This window comes from Staurois parvus, unplaced genomic scaffold (genome assembly GCF_062004578.1).
Source record: "Staurois parvus isolate SC_StPar_1 unplaced genomic scaffold, SC_StPar_1.0 ptg002277l, whole genome shotgun sequence".
Lineage (NCBI taxonomy): Eukaryota > Metazoa > Chordata > Amphibia > Anura > Ranidae > Staurois > Staurois parvus.
Genome location: NW_028320073.1, coordinates 162,501 through 182,177, shown reverse-complemented (window position 1 = coordinate 182,177; position 19,677 = coordinate 162,501). Strand labels below are relative to the sequence as shown.

The following is a 19,677-nucleotide window of genomic DNA, read 5'->3' as shown; positions in this document are numbered from 1 at the left end:
TATAGGCCCCTTCTGCATTAAACGGATGGTTAACGAAGTAGCCTACGAACTCGCCCTCGCCGACACGCTCAAGATCCACCCGGTCTTTCATGTGTCCCTGCTGAAGCCAGTGGTCCCAGATGCCTTCCCTGACCGGGAATCTAGACCCCCGGAAGCGGTAACGGTCGAAGGAGAAGAAGAGTTTGAGGTTGAAACAATCCTGAAGTGTCGAAGGAGGGGAGGCCAGACCCAATTCCTTATCAAATGGAAGGGCTATGGTCCTGAGGACAATTCTTGGGAACCAGCCCATAATGTCCATGCACCCAAACTTGTCCGGAGGTTCTTTCGCGATCACCCGTGGTGGAGAGATTGGGTGGGCATCCGGAGGCTGCCCGTAGGGGGGGGGCAATGTCAGGGATCTCCTCGATCCCTGCCGCGATGGTCCCGGCGCAGGCGCAGTGCACCGCCCTGTGCAGGGACACGGGCACTAGGTCCGGGCCGGCCGCGGCGTTCGAGTTCGCGCATGCGCAGTAGAAGCCGCGGCCGCACGCTGGGCACCAATGGCAGCGCAGGGCGGGATATTTAAATGGCCCTGAGCTGTCATTCAGTGCCTTCTGGTCTTTCCTGCAACCTGTATCCTGTGAACCTGTGCCCTGTAAGTTATTGACCCGGATTGTACCTGACCTTGCTGTTTTCTCCTATTCTGACCCTTGCTTTGCCTGACCTCTCTCCTGAATGCCCCCTATTGGATTTGACCTGCTGTTGCTGACCTGGCGTGTGACCCGACCATTCTATGCCCGCTGCCTTGTACCTTGCCGCCCTCTCTGTTACCGACTCGGCCCGTCTGACCCTGCTCATCCATCCATCCATCCCGTGCAGTGGGGTCTTCTGACCTCCTCACATCAGACTCTTCCCCGTGGGAGCCCCTTGCGCATACTACTACCACTGACGGACGCACCCAGTAGTCACGACCTGGCCACAGGGAGCTCCAAGTCCATCCCACCATCAGGGGCCCTGGTGAACAAGCACCCTGGGACTTAGACTCCGTGCGCTGGGGACGCCTATTCAGTGGAGTGCTAGTAGTACCGCCGGGCGGTCCCTTACAATCTATAATGTGTATTTCATCCTGAGCTCTAGGTGACAGAGTGCATGTATGTATTACATGTGCTGTAGACTGGGGGCTAGCGTGGCTGACAGCACGCCCCTCTATCCCCCCCCCACCGCTGTCTGACCGTGATGTTTTGAAGAAGAATGGTGAGAGTTGATGGATGGCGCTGATTTCAGCACCAGGCGCTTGCCCAAGACCGATGCCATCCTACATACATGGGGGGGGGGGGGACATATCATAGCAGAGGGGGTAGAAGATAGTCAGCTCACCGTGAGCTCCACAATACAAATGCAGTGCAGAGGGTGTATGAACACCGTACCCCCCCCCCCCCAGGTCCCTCTGTACTTACTTCTGGCCATCCTGAGTTGTCAGGGTTTCTTCAGCAGGTCCAGTGGTCAGGGAATGTGAAATATCCGCTCTTTTCTGTGCAGCGCTCACAAGACGGACCAGATAGACTCCCTGTGACAGCGCCGAGCAATCAGAATCCATCTGCTCCTTCCAGGAAGTGCTGCCCAGAGAATCCCTGGACTACTGGGTCACCTGTGGGAGCCCTGACAGCTCCCACCCCAAAGGTAAGTACAGCAGGTATCGGGGGATGGGAGGGGGGGTTGTACAGCAGGTATCGGGGGATGGGAGGGGGGGTTGTACACCTTTACATTTATCCTTTAAAGTTGAAGTAACATTTGATAAACATTTACTGGACGTACACTATCCGGGGGCACTCTCATCCTTGGACACTTTTCTGGGGACCCTCAGGGATACCCCACATTACAGAGCTGCCTCTCTTCATCAAATCTGTTTTCCCATTTGGGATCCAGGCCTCCTAACACGCTATTAGTAATACAGAGAAGAACTGGCCGGGGCTGACAACACTGCTTGGGATTTCAGTGCAGCAGAGACAGTGTTGTCAGCTCAGTGATGAAGGGCATTCCCCATGTGAACTCACCATTGGCTGTCAGAGAAGACAGGGGGCACGCCATCATCCCTTCGCCTACACTGGGGTCTGTCGCCCTCTTCTGAACGCCCCCTTTTATTAATGTTGGGGGGTCAGCAAGGAATGTGTCCGGGAATATTTCCTGATCTTCTAGAAGAGTAAAACGGATGGTTAGTTCACAATGGTGACCCATCAGAATCACAAACCAAATCATCACAACTCAAAGAAACCTTTTCCCAGCATAGAAGATACAAATGCAAACTGACAGCCAGAGAAATATTCTCCAACAATAGAAGTTCACCTTAAAAAACAATGAAATAAATAAATAAATGCCGTGTTTTGCAGGTAAAAAAAATGTGTATTTATAATTGTTTTATTAGCAGCTTGTAAAGCATTGCATCCGCCATCCGTCCTGATTACCCCGGTAAAGGTCATACAGGGGGTCCCAAACATGGGGGGGGGGTGTACAGCCATGGTGGGGGGGGGGTGTACAGCCATGGTGGGGGGGGGGGGTGTACAGTGATGATGGGGGGTGTACAGCGATGATGGGGGGGTGTACAGCGATGATGGTGGGGGGGGGGGTGTACAGCGATGATGGTGGGGGGGGGGGTGTACAGCGATGATGGGGGGGGTATAGCAGTGATGGGGGGGGGTACAGCGATGATGGGGGGGGGGTATAGCGATGATGGGGGGTATAGTGATGATGGGGGGGGTATAGCGATGATGGGGGGGTATAGCGATGATGGGGGGGTATAGCGATGATGGGGGGGGTATAGAAATGATGGGGGGGTATAGAAATGATGGGGGGGTATAGCGGTGATGGGGGGGGGTATAGCAATGATGGGGGGGGGGTATAGCGATGATGGGGGGAATATAGCAGTGATGGGGGGGGGGGTACAGCGATGATGGGGGGGGTTATAGCGATGATGGGGGGGTATAGTGATGATGGGGGGGGTATAGCGATGATGGGGGGGTATAGCGATGATGGGGGGGTATAGTGATGATGGGGGGGTATAGCGATGATGGGGGGGGTATAGCGATGATGGGGGGGTATAGTGATGATGGGGGGGTATAGCAGTGATGATGGGGGGGTATAGCGATGATGGGGGGGTATAGTGATGATGGGGGGGTATAGTGATGATGGGGGGGGTATAGTGATGATGGGGGGGTATAGTGATGATTGGGGGGGGGGTATAGAAATGATGGTTAATGATAACAATAAGTGTGACTATCAGAGGAGTTATGACGATATATCACTATAACATTATATATGATTACACATCTTATTACCCATAATAATAATGGGGGCTGACCCCCCCTCCCCAGTGTCTCCCTTCCCCCAGCACTTCCCCTTCCCGGCCACCCCGGGGCGCAGCTTCCCCAACTTCCCCTCCAGACACCATGAAAACACCGATCACTTCCTGCCTGGTCTCCATGGTGATGGGTCTTCCAGGAGGAAATCTATGGTGATGGGGACACTACAGGAGGAGCTGAGTGTTGCTGCCCTCTAGCGGCTCCTGTGTGCATTACATCAGGGAAATGTCAGCACAGAGAAATGGCCAGGAGATTTCTGTCATCCAAATACACAGAACAGCTTTATTGTATTATAATTATTGGGATTATTAATATTACACCCATTATTGTTTATATTACAATTCATATCAATCATTACAATCCTATTAATACAGTAAAATAAATAAAATGACATTATAATAACATTGTATGAATATAAACAGAGGCGTCTATATTATAAATACAGGGAAATGGTATCAATGTTATATAATAGGATCCAATCCAGATCTGCTCTACATCCCAACATCCAATCCAAAGCCACCTGAGCTGGATCCCAAATGAGCCAATCAGAGTAAAGCAGGCTGAACAGAGGCTGCTGATTGGTCACACATAAACCCCGCCCCCCTCACTGTGACTTTGCACTGTAAACAGACTGGATCCCAGATGAGCCAATCAGAGTAAAGCAGGCTGAACAGAGGCTGCTGATTGGTCACACATAAACCCCGCCCCCCTCACTGTGGTCACATGACCTCCCTCACTGTGAGTCCTCAGTTGCTGTTTTCTCTCACCAGAGACAGCTGCTTCCTTACAGAGCTCCTGTTTTTTTTCTAAAAAAAAAAAAACAAAAATGTGCAGAATCTTTGCCGCGATTGTTATCCTGTTGCTCCCTTGGGGAGTACACAGGAAGGACATCAAAGACTCCACAAAGACCGGCATGGACAAGGACAATGATATGAAGATTATGGAGGAACAAAGAAATTTCATCAAAGACTCCCCAGATATCCGCATGGAGGGGGGGGAGCATGAAGATGATGGAGGAACACCGATATTTCATCAAAGACTCCCCAGATATACGCATGGAGGAGGGGAGGACCATGAAGATGATGGAAGAACTGGAGCAGGAAAAGGTCAGAGAATTGGAAAACGAGTCCCCAGGACCCATCAGTTGGTTTTCACTACTGGCCACCATTCCATTCTGGTATAAGGGGACAGTCCTGATAAGTGTTCTCATTCTGAGGTACATCCTGCGCAGGAATCAGCTGGCCACAATATTAGCACAATATTTGATGTTCCTGGAGCTGATTGAATTCTTTTATCAACTACTCGATGTCTGGTACAGCGAGGGGCCAACCTCAGAGAACACAGCCCCACCCATGCTTATAAATGCCACTGACTGCTACCAATGGATGGTTGCTGAGCTCCAGTCAGTCTGGTCCAATGGGTGGGCAGCCTTAGGGAACACAGCCCCACCCATGCTTATAAATGCCACTGACTGCTACCAATGGATGGTTGCTGGGCTCCAGTCAGTCTGGTCCAATGGGTGGGCGGCCTTAGGGAACACAATCCCACCCATGCTTATAAATGCCACTGACTGCTACCAATGGATGTTTGCTGGGCTCCAGTCAGTCTGGTCCAATGGGTGGGCGGCCTTAGGGAACACAGCGCTACCCATGCTTATAAATACTGTTGCTGAGCACCAATCAGAATGCTTGTTGGGACTTATCATCTTGCTGCTGATAATGTTCCTAAAATATTTCAAGCCATTTCACCAATGGATCCAACCAACGAAAAGCAACATCAACCCACCGACGATTGACATCGATCTAACAACAGACATCACTACGGACCAGGCTGACTTTCGTACTCCCATCCTCACACCTCCTAGCAATGACGTCCGTGCTCACATAACGGATTTACTCCGGGAAATGAGGAGGAGCGAGCGAAACAAGCGGCTCAGGAACATTAACATCTTCCCATCAACAAGTGAAAGTGTGGACAGTGCTATGGAAGAGACTGACCTTCCCATTCCCAGCGTCCCACCTCCCAGGGATGACATCCGTGCTCACCTACGGGATCTATGCCGGCCAATGGGGAGGCGCAGGCCAACCAAGGAGTTCAGGCACCGCAAGCTCAATCTACCAGAGAGTGACCACATACCACCAAAAGATGAATATGCGGACAGAGCTACGGGAGATTCTGACTTTCCCATTCCCAGCGTCGCACCTCCCAGGGACCCCATCCGTGGTCACCCTTCCAGCACATCAACAAGAGGTTTACTCTTTCCAGCATTAGATAACACTTTACCATCAACGACTTCTGGCGTCTTTCCAACAAAAGACATGATCCTACAATCGAGTTCTGGCAATAGGCGAGAATGGACAACCATGACTGTCCATCCCAGTGTCCAATCCAGAGGTGAAATTCCTAGCGATACCACCCGTTTTATCCTACGGGATTTATGCCGGGCAATGAAGAGGCGCTGGACAACCATAGAGTTCAGTTATGGCAAAATGTTCTCATCAATGAGTGACGTCATTCCACAGGACGATGATACCGTCCCATTACTGAGTGATGTCATTCCACAGGTTGATGATACCGTCCCATCAACGAGTGATGTCATTCCACAGGGTGATGATGCCGTCCCATCAACGAGTGATGTCATTCCTAAGAGATATTCTACCATGTCATCAATCAGTGACATCATCCAACCACCAAGCGATGACATTAGTTCTGGGACTGACCAACCGACTGGCCATCCCAGCGGTGCATCTCCTAGTGATGGCACCCGCTTTAATCCACGCAATTTATTCCAGCGAAAGAAGAAGCACAAGCGACCTAAGGTGAAAAATCTCAACAATCCCACCTCATACCAGGTCGCCGTCATCTTGTGCGGGAGACATCCAGTTATATGTCCAGCAGACTGTTTCATCTTCGACTGTGTCACCTCCTAAATATCGCAGCCGTATTCACCTATTGTCAGGGGTCGGGTGTTCTGCCGCGATACGCCGGGTGGCGCATGCACAGAACACCGACACGCTCTAGCCAGTGGGCCCTGGGCGATCGTGGCGGCGGCGACGGCCGCGCATGCGCACTCCCGATCGCGGACAGGCGCCTGGCACCAATGACAGCGCAGGGCGCGCTATTTAAACAGGACAGGAGGTCTTATTATCCTGTTCCTGTCATCTGATTTGTGAAGTTTCCTGTTGCCGACCTCTGCTTGATCCTGACCCTGCTGGTTGTCTCCTGCTTGACCCCTGGCTTGACCTGACCACTCTCCTGCCTGCTCCTCTGGTACCTCGCTGCCCGCACGTTGCTGAACCCGGCTCGTGACCCTGACCATTCTCTGCCTGCTCCTCTGGTACCTCGCTGCCCGCACGTTGCTGAACCCGGCTCGTGACCCTGACCATTCTCTGCCTACTCCTCCGGTACCTCGCTGCCCGCACGTTGCTGAACCCGGCTCGTGACCCTGACCACTCTCCTGCCTGCTCCTCCGGTACCTCGCTGCCCGCACGTTGCTGACCCGGCCTGCCTGACTACGCCTTACGTCACGCTGACTGTCCATCCATCCATCCCGCAAGGATCAGTCCCTGCTGCAAGGCCTAACAGCCTCTTCTCGTCAGGCTCTATTTCCCGCAACACCTCTGACGGTACTCTCTACCACTGCTGGACATACTCAGGGGTCGCGCCCTGGTCTCGGTCTGCTCCAAGTCCATCCCCACCATCAGGGGCCCTGGTGCATAAGCAGATTGGGACTTAGACCCCGCGTGCTGAGGAACCCCGCACTGTGGGCCGCTAGAGATACCGTCAGGTGGTGTCTGACACCTATAGAATGTATTGCGGCTAAAGAAGAAGCGCGGGCCAACCGAAGAGGCCGGCCAGAAGACTCAGAGAGAACATTAGATACACAGATATGATGGGGGAGGGGTGACACCCCAATATAGAGAGAACATTGTATATACAGATATGATGGGGGAGGGGTGACACCCCAATATAGAGAGAACATTGTATATACAGATATGGGGGAGGGGTGACACCCCAATATAGAGAGAACATTGTATATACAGATATGATGGGGGAGGGGTGACACCCCAATATAGAGAGAACATTGTATACACAGATATGATGGGGGAGGGGAGACACCCCAATATAGAGAGAACATTGTATATACAGATATGATGGGGGGGGACACCCCAATATAGAGAGAACATTGTATATACAGATATGATGGGGGAGGGGTGACACCCCAATATAGAGAGAACATTGTATATACAGATATGATGGGGGAGGGGTGACACCCCAATATAGAGAGAACATCGTATATACAGATATGATGGGGGGGTGACACCCCAATATAGAGAGAACATTGTATATACAGATATGATGGGGGAGGGGTGACACCCCAATATAGAGAGAACATTGTATACACAGATATGATGGGGGAGGGGTGACACCCCAATATAGAGAGAACATTGTATATACAGATATGATGGGGGAGGGGTGACACCCCAATATAGAGAGAACATTGTATATACAGATATGATGGGGGGGGGGGACACCCCAATATAGAGAGAACATTGTATATATGTCTTCTGATGGTGGACGTCTCTTTGGTGCCTTCAGCCAGGTGCGATGTAACACACACGTCATCCCGCAATTCTCATGCGTCTTGCCATGCGACAATTGCAGCAACATCACACTGCATTCGGGGCGCCATGTTGATGGTGAACGTCTCTTTGGTGCCTCTTCAGACATCTCCATAAAGGACGTCACTGGCAGGAAGGGTTCTCATTGGTCCCAGCAGAAAAGGCCTCAAGCTGGAAAGACTCCTCCCACTTCTGAAGCCAATCAGAGTTTCTTTCTTTTCTCCCAAGCTTCATCCTCCAAGACCAGACCTAAGCCAGGGGCCCAGTTCAGTCACAAGCCTGGGGCCCCTAATCCCCAAACCTGCAGACTAGTCCTATTAAACCTCCTGAAGGGATTTCCCTACTTTCTAAAGTGGGGGGACGTCTGTTGGCCTTTGGGGTCACCTGGTCAGCAGACATCTCAGAAGCTCAGGTAAGAGACGTGGTGTCCAGGGGCCACAGACTAGAGGTCATCTCCCTGCCCCCACCCCGCTTCGTGTTGTCCAACCTGCCGGTGTCCCCGCAGGGACTAGCGGTCCTCCATGCTGCTCCTGCAGATCTGCTGACCCAAGGAGATCTCCCCATTGGACCAACAGCAGAATAGTTCCCGGTTTTTAGGCCACATTCACAGGGGACATACCAATGTGTACCGCCGTGGGGGGCCGTGTTTATTTGCAGGGGATGTCCCGGTGTTCATGCACCCCTGTGCAGGCAGTTCCATTGATGTCAGTTGGGACGTAGTGGTAACATGGACACAGATGCTGATCCCAATCTGACATCCGTATGGATGCATGGCCCTGAACGCACACTATCTGTGTTCACAGCTGTTCACCCGCACAGATGTTACATTGGGAGCAGTGTCTGTATCCATGCAGCCGCTGCATCCCAACTGACATCAATGAACCTGCCTGCACAGGGATGCATGAACACCGGTACATCCCCCAAGTAAACACGGCCCCCCACGGCTGTACGGATTAGTACGCCCCCTGTGACCGGGGCCTTACTCCAACCTTTTCCCTGTTCTAAAGCCTCCCAGCCGGTTCACACTATGTGGTGCGGGACACTGCATGGAGTCTGCACAGGAATCACACCGCATTCCTCTGCGCATTCCATGCACATGTCTGTGCGCTGCGATTTGGGCCATACACTTCCTATGGCTCAAATCACATCGCATCCGCACCACAAAGGTGCAGGACTGTCTTTAGATCCGCACCTGAATCACATGGTATGGGTCTTCTCACCCATGTCATGTGATTTCTGGCAATCACATCGCGTCTTGCCATCTGTTTCGGGTGTCAATAATTTATTACTGACTCCCGCACCAGATCGCATGAACGTGATGCGATTGCAATGCGGTGCGGGAAACGTACAGGATTCGCAGCGTTTCCCGCACCTCATTGGTGTGAACCCGAGCACAAGGAGGACATAGGCTGCATTCACTGGGGGGATTAGGGGCATACAGGGGATTCCTGCGGATGGGATCACTGTGAACAGTGGGGGATGGGAAGTCTATACAAAGCAATGACAGGCTGACAGGAGCCGCGACCATTCCCATGTATCCGCACATCCATCGGTCATCTACGGTTAGGGCCAGGATCGCTCATCCTTCCCTGACCACAGATGACCGATGGATGTGCGGATACATGGGAATGGTCCCGGCTCAGCCTGTCATTGCTTTGTACAGACTTCCCATCCCCCACTGTTCACAGTGATCCCAGCCCCAGGAATCCCCTGTATGCCCCCTAATCCCCCCAGTGAATGCAGCCTATGTCCTCCTTGAGGCTTTAGAACAAGGAAACGGTTGGAGTAAAAACCCGGAAACCTTTCTGCTGTTGGTCCAATGGGGAGATCTCCTTGGGTCAGCAGATCTGCAGGAGCAGCATGGAGGATCGCTAGTCCCTGCGGGGACACCGGCAGGTTGGACAACACGAAGCAGGGTGGGGGCAGGGAGATGACCTCTAGTCTGTAGCCTCTGGACACCACGTCTCTTACCTGAGCTTCTGAGATGTCTGCTGACCAGGTGACCCCAAAGGCCAACAGACGTCCCCCCACTTTAGGAAATGGGGATTCCCTTCAGGAGGTTTAATAGGACTTGTCTGCAGGTTTGGGGATTAGGGGCCCCAGGATTGTGACTGAACTGGGCCCCTGGCTTAGGTCTGGCCTTGGAGGATGAAACTTGGGAGAAAAGAAAGGAACTCTGATTGGCTTCCGAAGTGGGAGGAGTCTTTCCAGCTTGAGGCCTTTTCTGCTGGGACCAATGAGAACCCTTCCTGTCAGTGACGTCCTCTATGGAGATGTCTGAAGAGGCACCAAAGAGACGTTCACCATCAACATGGCGCCCCGAATGCAGTGTGATGTTGCTGCAATTGTCGCATGGCAAGACGCATGAGAATTGCGGGATGACGTGTGTGTTACATCGCACCTGGCTGAAGGCACCAAAGAGACGTCCACCATCAGAAGACATATATACAATGTTCTCTCTATATTGGGGTGTCACCCCCCCATCATATCTGTATATACAATGTTCTCTCTATATTGGGGTGTCACCCCTCCCCCATCATATCTGTATATACAATGTTCTCTCTATATTGGGGTGTCACCCCTCCCCCATCATATCTGTATATACAATGTTCTCTCTATATTGGGGTGTCTCCCCTCCCCCATCATATCTGTATATACAATGCTCTCTCTATATTGGGGTGTCACCCCTCCCCCATCATATCTGTATATACAATGCTCTCTCTATATTGGGGTGTCACCCCTCCCCCATCATATCTGTATATACAATGCTCTCTCTATATTGGGGTGTCACCCCTCCCCCATCATATCTGTATATACAATGCTCTCTCTATATTGGGGTGTCACCCCCCCCCCATCATATCTGTATATACAATGCTCTCTCTATATTGGGGTGTCACCCCTCCCCCATCATATCTGTATATACAATGCTCTCTCTATATTGGGGTGTCACCCCTCCCCCATCATATCTGTATATACAATGTTCTCTCTATATTGGGGTGTCTCCCCTCCCCCATCATATCTGTATATACAATGTTCTCTCTATATTGGGGTGTCACCCCCCCCATCATATCTGTATATACAATGCTCTCTCTATATTGGGGTGTCATCCCTCCCCCATCATATCTGTATATACAATGTTCTCTCTATATTGGGGTGTCACCCCTCCCCCATCATATCTGTATATACAATGTTCTCTCTATATTGGGGTGTCACCCCTCCCCCATCATATCTGTATATACAATGTTCTCTCTATATTGGGGTGTCACCCCTCCCCCATCATATCTGTATATACAACGTTCTCTATATTGGGGTGTCTCCCCTCCCCCATCATATCTGTATATACAATGTTCTCTCTATATTGGGGTGTTCCCCCTCCCCCCATCATATCTGTATATACAATGTTCTCTCTATATTGGGGTGTCTCCCCTCCCCCATCATATCTGTATATACAATGTTCTCTCTATATTGGGGTGTCACCCCCCCATCATATCTGTATATACAATGTTCTCTCTATATTGGGGTGTCACCCTTCCCCCATCATATCTGTATATACAATGCTCTCTCTATATTGGGGTGTCACCCCTCCCCCATCATATCTGTATATACAATGCTCTCTCTATATTGGGGTGTCACCCCCCCCCCCCATCATATCTGTATATACAATGCTCTCTCTATATTGGGGTGTCACCCCTCCCCCATCATATCTGTATATACAATGCTCTCTCTATATTGGGGTGTCACCCCTCCCCCATCATATCTGTATATACAATGTTCTCTCTATATTGGGGTGTCTCCCCTCCCCCATCATATCTGTATATACAATGTTCTCTCTATATTGGGGTGTCACCCCCCCCATCATATCTGTATATACAATGCTCTCTCTATATTGGGGTGTCATCCCTCCCCCATCATATCTGTATATATAATGTTCTCTCTATATTGGGGTGTCCCCCCTCCCCCATCATATCTGTATATACAATGTTCTCTCTATATTGGGGTGTCTCCCCTCCCCCATCATATCTGTATATACAATGTTCTCTCTATATTGGGGTGTTCCCCCTCCCCCCATCATATCTGTATATACAATGTTCTCTCTATATTGGGGTGTCTCCCCTCCCCCATCATATCTGTATATACAATGTTCTCTCTATATTGGGGTGTCACCCCCCCATCATATCTGTATATACAATGTTCTCTCTATATTGGGGTGTCACCCTTCCCCCATCATATCTGTATATACAATGTTCTCTCTATATTGGGGTGTCTCCCCTCCCCCATCATATCTGTATATACAATGTTCTCTCTATATTGGGGTGTCTCCCCTCCCCCATCATATCTGTATATACAATGCAGAGAAGGGTTGGGATTGGTGGGTCGGAGGCACGGAGGAGACCTTCGCCATCAGAAGACATGGAACCTCGCGTTGGTGGTGTAGTGGTTAGCATGGCTGCTTTCCCAGCAGCTGACTCGGGTTCAATTCCCGGCCAACGCAATATCCAACATGGCTGCCTCCCCTCCTAGGTGATCGGAGTCCCCCGGGGGAAAAGGCCGATACAAATCCAGTGTGGAGGATATATTACTGGTGGGATCAAATACAAACCAAAACCAATGAAGGGGATGTGTCGTCTGATTGGACAGATTTCATTACACCCTCCAATAGCAGACTTCCTGCAGATGGATTGCATTGTTCTGTGTTCTCCATTCCAGCCAGTAGGTGGAGAACTCCGCCCCTTCTCTGGTATCTTCTAGGCCAGGGGGGCCAAACCTTCCAGTACGGGGGCCGAAAAAATAACCCCCCCCAGCAACATAACACTTCTTCCCCCAAGCAAAAATAGACCCCTCCCTCAACAATGGATTCCTCCCACTGCATTAATAAATCCTCCAGCAACCAGTACCAATAGACCCCTCCCACAACCATAGATCCCCCCAGCAATAACCGACCCCCCGAGCAACATAAGACTTCCCACACCATGCAACAATAGACCCCTCCCTCAAGATGAAATCCCCATCAGCAACGATAGATCCCCCAGCAGTCGGGATCAATGGACCCTCCAGCACCACTTGCCATTACATACATTTTGAACAGGGAAAAAAAAAGTCATGGTCACATGACCACTTAACCTTCCCAGCCCTGGCTGTTCTGAACTGTTTAAAGGGATGGCGGGGGCGGGAAGGGGTTCAAACAGGGGCGGACTGACCATTTGGAAACTCTGGCACTGCCCGAGGGCTCGGGATCAGTAGGGGGCCCCATGAGATGCCCCTGGTACCTTTTCATAGGCTTTTTTGAGTTTGGGCAAGGACACAGGGGCCCCATGATCTCCTATTGGCCGGGGGCCCCATGAGTTGTCAGTCCGACTCTGGGTTCAAATCACAAGGATACGAGAGATGGAGATCATCAATAGTGTGCTTCTTCTGCTGTGTGACGGCTGCCTGCCCACCCACATGCAGGAGAAGAACGCACCCCAGGCTGAGGCTTTCATGCTTCCGGTTACACAAAAACATTCGAGGGATTATGCTGAGTATTAGAAGCTGCTTCTGCGGAGCGCCCCCACAGGTGAATGGCGGTATGGCGCTCAGTGCTCCGCCCCCTAATTAATCAGCATACATTGTGAGTCGTTATTAAAAAAATTTAAAAAAAAAAGTCCCGACTCTGAGCTCCACAATCTGGCCGTCCATTCTCCTCACCCCCTCCCCCCCCCTAATTGGCAGCATTTTCCTGTGAAATCTGTAGTTAAAACGTTTCATTGTTCAATATTGTATTAGTGCGTTCCGCGCATAATGAGCCCCCCATCCCCTCCCCCCCCTCCCCCACCTCGTCCTGACTTTAAATCGCCTTGTGGAAGAAATTCTAAGTGAATTCCTCTGGGATTTAATGGACCTATTACCTGTCAGCGCATATTTAATGTCACCGCCGCCACCGAATCCTAATAACATCCTCACTAATTGGCGGGTCATTCCTACGGAAGAGCAATTGTTTGGCACGGAAATATGGTGTTTTTTTATTGCCGGCCTGTAATTTTTAGGAATAACTCCCTGAAATCTGTCCGGACAAGAGTCTAGTAACCATCCCGGGGAGGATAAAACTTGAAACACGAAATCATAAATTATAATATAATAAATAATCATAAAAAATAATAATATAATAATAATAAAATGCATAAATGGACAGCGCTATATAAGTACCTGAAATAAATAAATAAAAATAAATCGTAAACATCCCCGGTATGATAAAATTTGAAACACTAAATTATAATTTAATAAATAATTATAAATAATAATATAATAATAATAAATGTAATTCAATAATATAATCACCGAAAACACTGAAATGTGAAATAGAGCGCCAAGTCGGCCCATCGCTGAGCTCAGTCGCAGAATCGTTTTCAGTGTCTGATGAGGAATTTCCCCCACCAATCATTATCACTCAATTCTGCAAGTGGTTCTGATTTACTATCGCTGTTCTCTAGCCGCTCTAAAACCGCGTCTGACCTAAAGGGACGCTTTTTGGACGCCATGGACGTTTCTCAGTTTCCAGGCAGAAAGGGCGGTAAAAATGCAGGCAGGGCGCCGGACAAAGCACTCGGGACACAATGTATGTGAAATGGTTGGATACAGGAATGTTATACGATGTGATTTTAGTGATTTTAGTGAATGTCGCTTTTTGTCATTTTCAAATTTCCCGCCAGTTCCGCCCCCGTATGTCCCGACGTCGCAGGGAACGGAACCCGGAAGACAGATGCCGGCATCGGCCGGAGGACATTACTGGGGACACTGCAGGGGGGACATCGCGGGAGCGCAGGACAAGGTAAGTGATCGAGGGATCCCGGAGCAACGCTGCAGTGTATTCCTGAGTGTAGCTGGGGGGGGGAGGGGGTCACAGCTTGTGGTGCTGAAACTTTACCCCGAGCTACACTCAGGAATACCTCCGGGGGGGTTAATGCAACATTCCCACGAAGGGAGACGTCGGCTGTCACAATGGGCTGATAGAGAACACCTGAAGGTAAACCGTCCGAAACTCCGCGCTGACTGCAAAAATACCTACAAAAATCATCCAATGGCAATATAGGAAAACCGCGCCGGAATGAGCGGAATATAAGAAAATACATGAAAATGAGGAAAATGTTACGCTGCCCCTTTAAGTAATGAAATGACATAAAATATATTTGTAACCTTTTCAATGTAAATGATGTCAGGATACAATGTAGCAGTAATATCGCTGCGGAACCTCGCTGGTCTTCATCCATTGAGGCACTACTCCTCCCAGTGACACCAATGATGGGGCGCTACTCCTCCCACTGACACCAATCATGGGGCATTACTCCTCCCAGTGACACCAATCATGGGGCACTACTCCTCCCACTGACACCAATCATGGGGCACTACTCCTCCCACTGACACCAATGATGGGACACTACTCCTCCCACTGACACCAATGATGGGGCACTACTCCTCCCACTGACACCAATCATGGGGCATTACTCCTCCCACTGATACCAATCATGGGGCACTACTCCTCCCACTGACACCAATCATGGGGCACTACTCCTCCCACTGACACCAATCATGGGACACTACTCCTCCCACTGACACCAATCATGGGACACTACTCCCACTGACACCAATCATGGGACACTACTCCTCCCACTGACACCAATGATGGGGCACTACTCCTCCCACTGACACCAATCATGGGGCACTACTCCTCCCACTGACACCAATGATGGGTCACTACTCCTCCCACTGACACCAATCATGGGGCACGACTCCTCCCACTGACACCAATCATGGGGCATTACTCCTCCCACTGACACCAATGATGGGGCACTACTCCTCCCACTGACACCAATCATGGGGCACTACTCCTCCCACTGACACCAATCATGGGGCACTATTCCTCCCACTGACACCAATGATGGGTCACTATACCTCCCACTGACACCAATCATGGGGCACTACTCCTCCCACTGACACCAATGATGGGTCACAACTCCTCCAACTGACACCAATCATGGGGCACTACTCCTCCCACTGACACCAAACATGGGGCACTACTCCTCCCACTAACACCAATGAAGGGGCACTACTCCTCCCACTGACACCAATGATGGGGCACTACTCCTCCCACTGACACCAATGAAGGGGCACTACTCCTCCCACTGACACCAATGATGGTGCACTATTCCTCCCACTGACACCAATGATGGGGCACTATTCCTCCCACTGACACCAATGATGGGGCACTACTCTTCCCACTGACACCAATCATGGGGCACTACTCCTCCCACTGACACCAATGATGGGGCACTATTCCTCCCACTGACACCAATGATGGGGCACTATTACTCCCAATGACACCAATGATGGGACACTATTCCTCCCACTGACACCAATGATGGGGCACTATTCCTCCCAGACACCAATGATGGGGCACTGTTCATCCCACTGACACCAATGATGAGGCACTATTCCTCCCAGACACCAATGATGGGGCACTATTCCTCCCACTCACACCAATGATGGGTCACTACTCCTCCCACTCACACCAATGACGGGGCACTAATCCTCCCACTGACACCAATGATGGGGCACTATTCCTCCCACTGACACCAATGATGGGGCACTACTCCTCCCACTGACACCAATGATGGGGCACTATTCCTCCCACTGACACCAATGATGGGGCACTATTCCTCCCACTGACACCAATGATGGGGCACTACTCCTCTCACTGACACCAATGATGGGGCACTACTCTTCCCACTGACACCAATCATGGGGCACTACTCCTCCCACTGACACCAATGATGGGGCACTATTCCTCCCACTGACACCAATGATGGGGCACTATTCCTCCCACTGACACCAATGATGGGGCACTACTCCTCTCACTGACACCAATGATGGGGCACTACTCTTCCCACTGACACCAATCATGGGGCACTACTCCTCCCACTGACACCAATGATGGGGCACTATTCCTCCCACTGACACCAATGATGGGGCACTATTACTCCCAATGACACCAATGATGGGACACTATTCCTCCCACTGACACCAAGGATGGGGCACTATTCCTCCCAGACACCAATGATGGGGCACTATTCCTCCCACTCACACCAATGATGGGTCACTACTCCTCCCACTCACACCAATGATGGGGCACTACTCCTCCCACTGACACCAATGATGGGGCACTATTCCTCCCACTGACACCAATGATGGGGCACTACTCCTCCCACTGACACCAATGATGGGGCACTATTCCTCCCACTGACACCAATGATGGGGCACTATTCCTCCCACTGACACCAATGATGGGGCACTATTCCTCCCACTGACACCAATGATGGGGCACTATTCCTCCCACTGACACCAATGATGGGGCACTATTCCCCCCACTGACACCAATGATGGGGCACTATTCCTCCCACTGACACCAATGATGGGACACTATTCCTCCCACTGACACCAATGATGGGGCACTATTCCTCCCACTGACACCAATGATGGGACACTATTCCTCCCACTGACACCAATGATGGGGCACTATTCCCCCCACTGATACCAATGATGGGGCACTATTCCTCCCACTGACACCAATGATGGGGCACTATTCCTCCTATACTACCCCATACCAGCGTCCTAATCACCCCCATACCCCATACCAGCGTCCTGATCACCCCCATACCCCATACCAGCGTCCTGATCACCCCCATACCCCATACCAGCATCCTGATCACCCCCATACCCCATACCAGCGTCCAGATCACCCCCATACCCCATACCAGCGTCCTGATCACCCCCATACCAGCGTCCTGATCACCCCCATACCCCATACCAGCATCCTGATCACCGCCATACCCCATACCAGCGTCCTGATCACCCCCATACCCCATACCAGCGTCCTGATCACCCCCATACTCCATACCAGCGTCCTGATCACCCCCATACCCCATACCAGCATCCTGATCACCCCCATACCCCATACCAGCGTCCTAATCACCTCCATACCCCATACTAGCATCCTGATCACCATCATACCCCATACCAGCATCCTGATCACCTCCGTACCCCATACCTGCATTCTGATCACCGCCATACCCCATACCAGCGTCCTGATCACCTCCATACCCCATACCAGCGTCCTGATCACCTCCATACCCCATACCAGGGTCCTGATCACCTCCGTACCCCATACCAGCATCCTGATCACCGCCATACCCCATACCACCGTCCTGATCACCTCCGTACCCCATACCAGCGTCCTGATCACCTCCATACCCCATACCACCGTCCTGATCACCTCCATACCCCATACCAGCGTCCTGATCACCCCCATACCCCATACCAGCATCCTGATCACCTCCATACCCCATACCAGCATCCTGATCACCTCCATACCTCATACCAGCGTCCTGATCACCTCCATACCCCATACCAGCATCCTGATCACCTCCATACCCCATACCAGCGTCCTGATCACCCCCATACCCCATACCACCAAACTGATCACCCCCATACCCCATACCACCAAACTGATCACCCCCATACCCCATACCAGCATCCTGATCACCACCATACCCCATACCAGCATCCTGATCACCACCATACCCCATACCAGCAACCTGATCACCACCATACCCCATACCAGCGTCCTGATCACCCCCATACCCCATACCAGCGTCCTGATCACCCCCATACCCCATACCAGCATCCTGATCACCCCCATACCCCATACCAGCATCCTGATCACCTCCATACCCCATATCAGTGTCCTGATCACCACCATACCCCATACCAGCATCCTGATCACCGCCATACCTCATACCAACACCCTGGTTACCGCCATACCCCATACCAATACCCTGATCACCGCCATACCCCATACCAGCATCCTGATCACACCCATACCAGCATCCTGATCACCCCCATACCCCATACCAGCATCCTGATCACCCCCATACCCCATACCAGCATCCTGATCACCCCCATACCAGCGTCCTGATCACCCCCATACCCCATACCAGCATCCTGATCACCGCCATACCCCATACCACCGTCCTGATCACCCCCATACCAGCATCCTGATCACCACCCTACCCCATACCAGCGTCCTGATCACCCCCATACCGCATACCAGCATTCTGATCACCCCCATACCCCATACCACCAACCTGATCACCACCATACCCCATACCAGCAACCTGATCACCACCATACCCCATACCAGCGTCCTGATCACCCCCATACCCCATACCAGCGTCCTGATCACCCCCATACCAGCGTCCTGATCACCCCCATACCCCATACCAGCGTCCTGATCACCTCCATACCCCATACCAGCGTCCTGATCACCCCCATACCCCATACCAGCATCCTGATCACCACCATACCCCATACCAGCATCCTGATCACCCCCATACCCCATACCAGCGTCCTGATCACCCCCATACCAGCATCCTGATCACCCCCATACCCCATACCAGCGTCCTGATCACCCCCATACCCCATACCAGCGTCCTGATCACCACCATACCCCATACCAGCAACCTGATCACCACCATACCCCATACCAGCGTCCTGATCACCCCCATACCCCATACCAGCGTCCTGATCACCCCCATACCCCATACCAGCATCCTGATCACGACCATACCCCATACCAGCGTCCTGATCACCCCCATACCCCATACCAGCATCCTGATCACCCCCATATCCCA

General features: G+C 51.4%; 1 long non-coding RNA gene across 1 annotated transcript in view; it reads right to left on the bottom strand.

Annotated features, from left to right (window-relative positions):
- Positions 1 to 19,677, bottom strand: part of LOC149431411 (uncharacterized) — a 67,182-nt gene that overhangs the window by 29,232 nt on the left and 18,273 nt on the right. Inside the window, exon 5 of the long non-coding RNA XR_016309274.1 lies at positions 2,034 to 2,171. This is a non-coding gene — a long non-coding RNA (uncharacterized LOC149431411). The remainder of the gene's footprint in view (positions 1 to 2,033; positions 2,172 to 19,677) is intronic.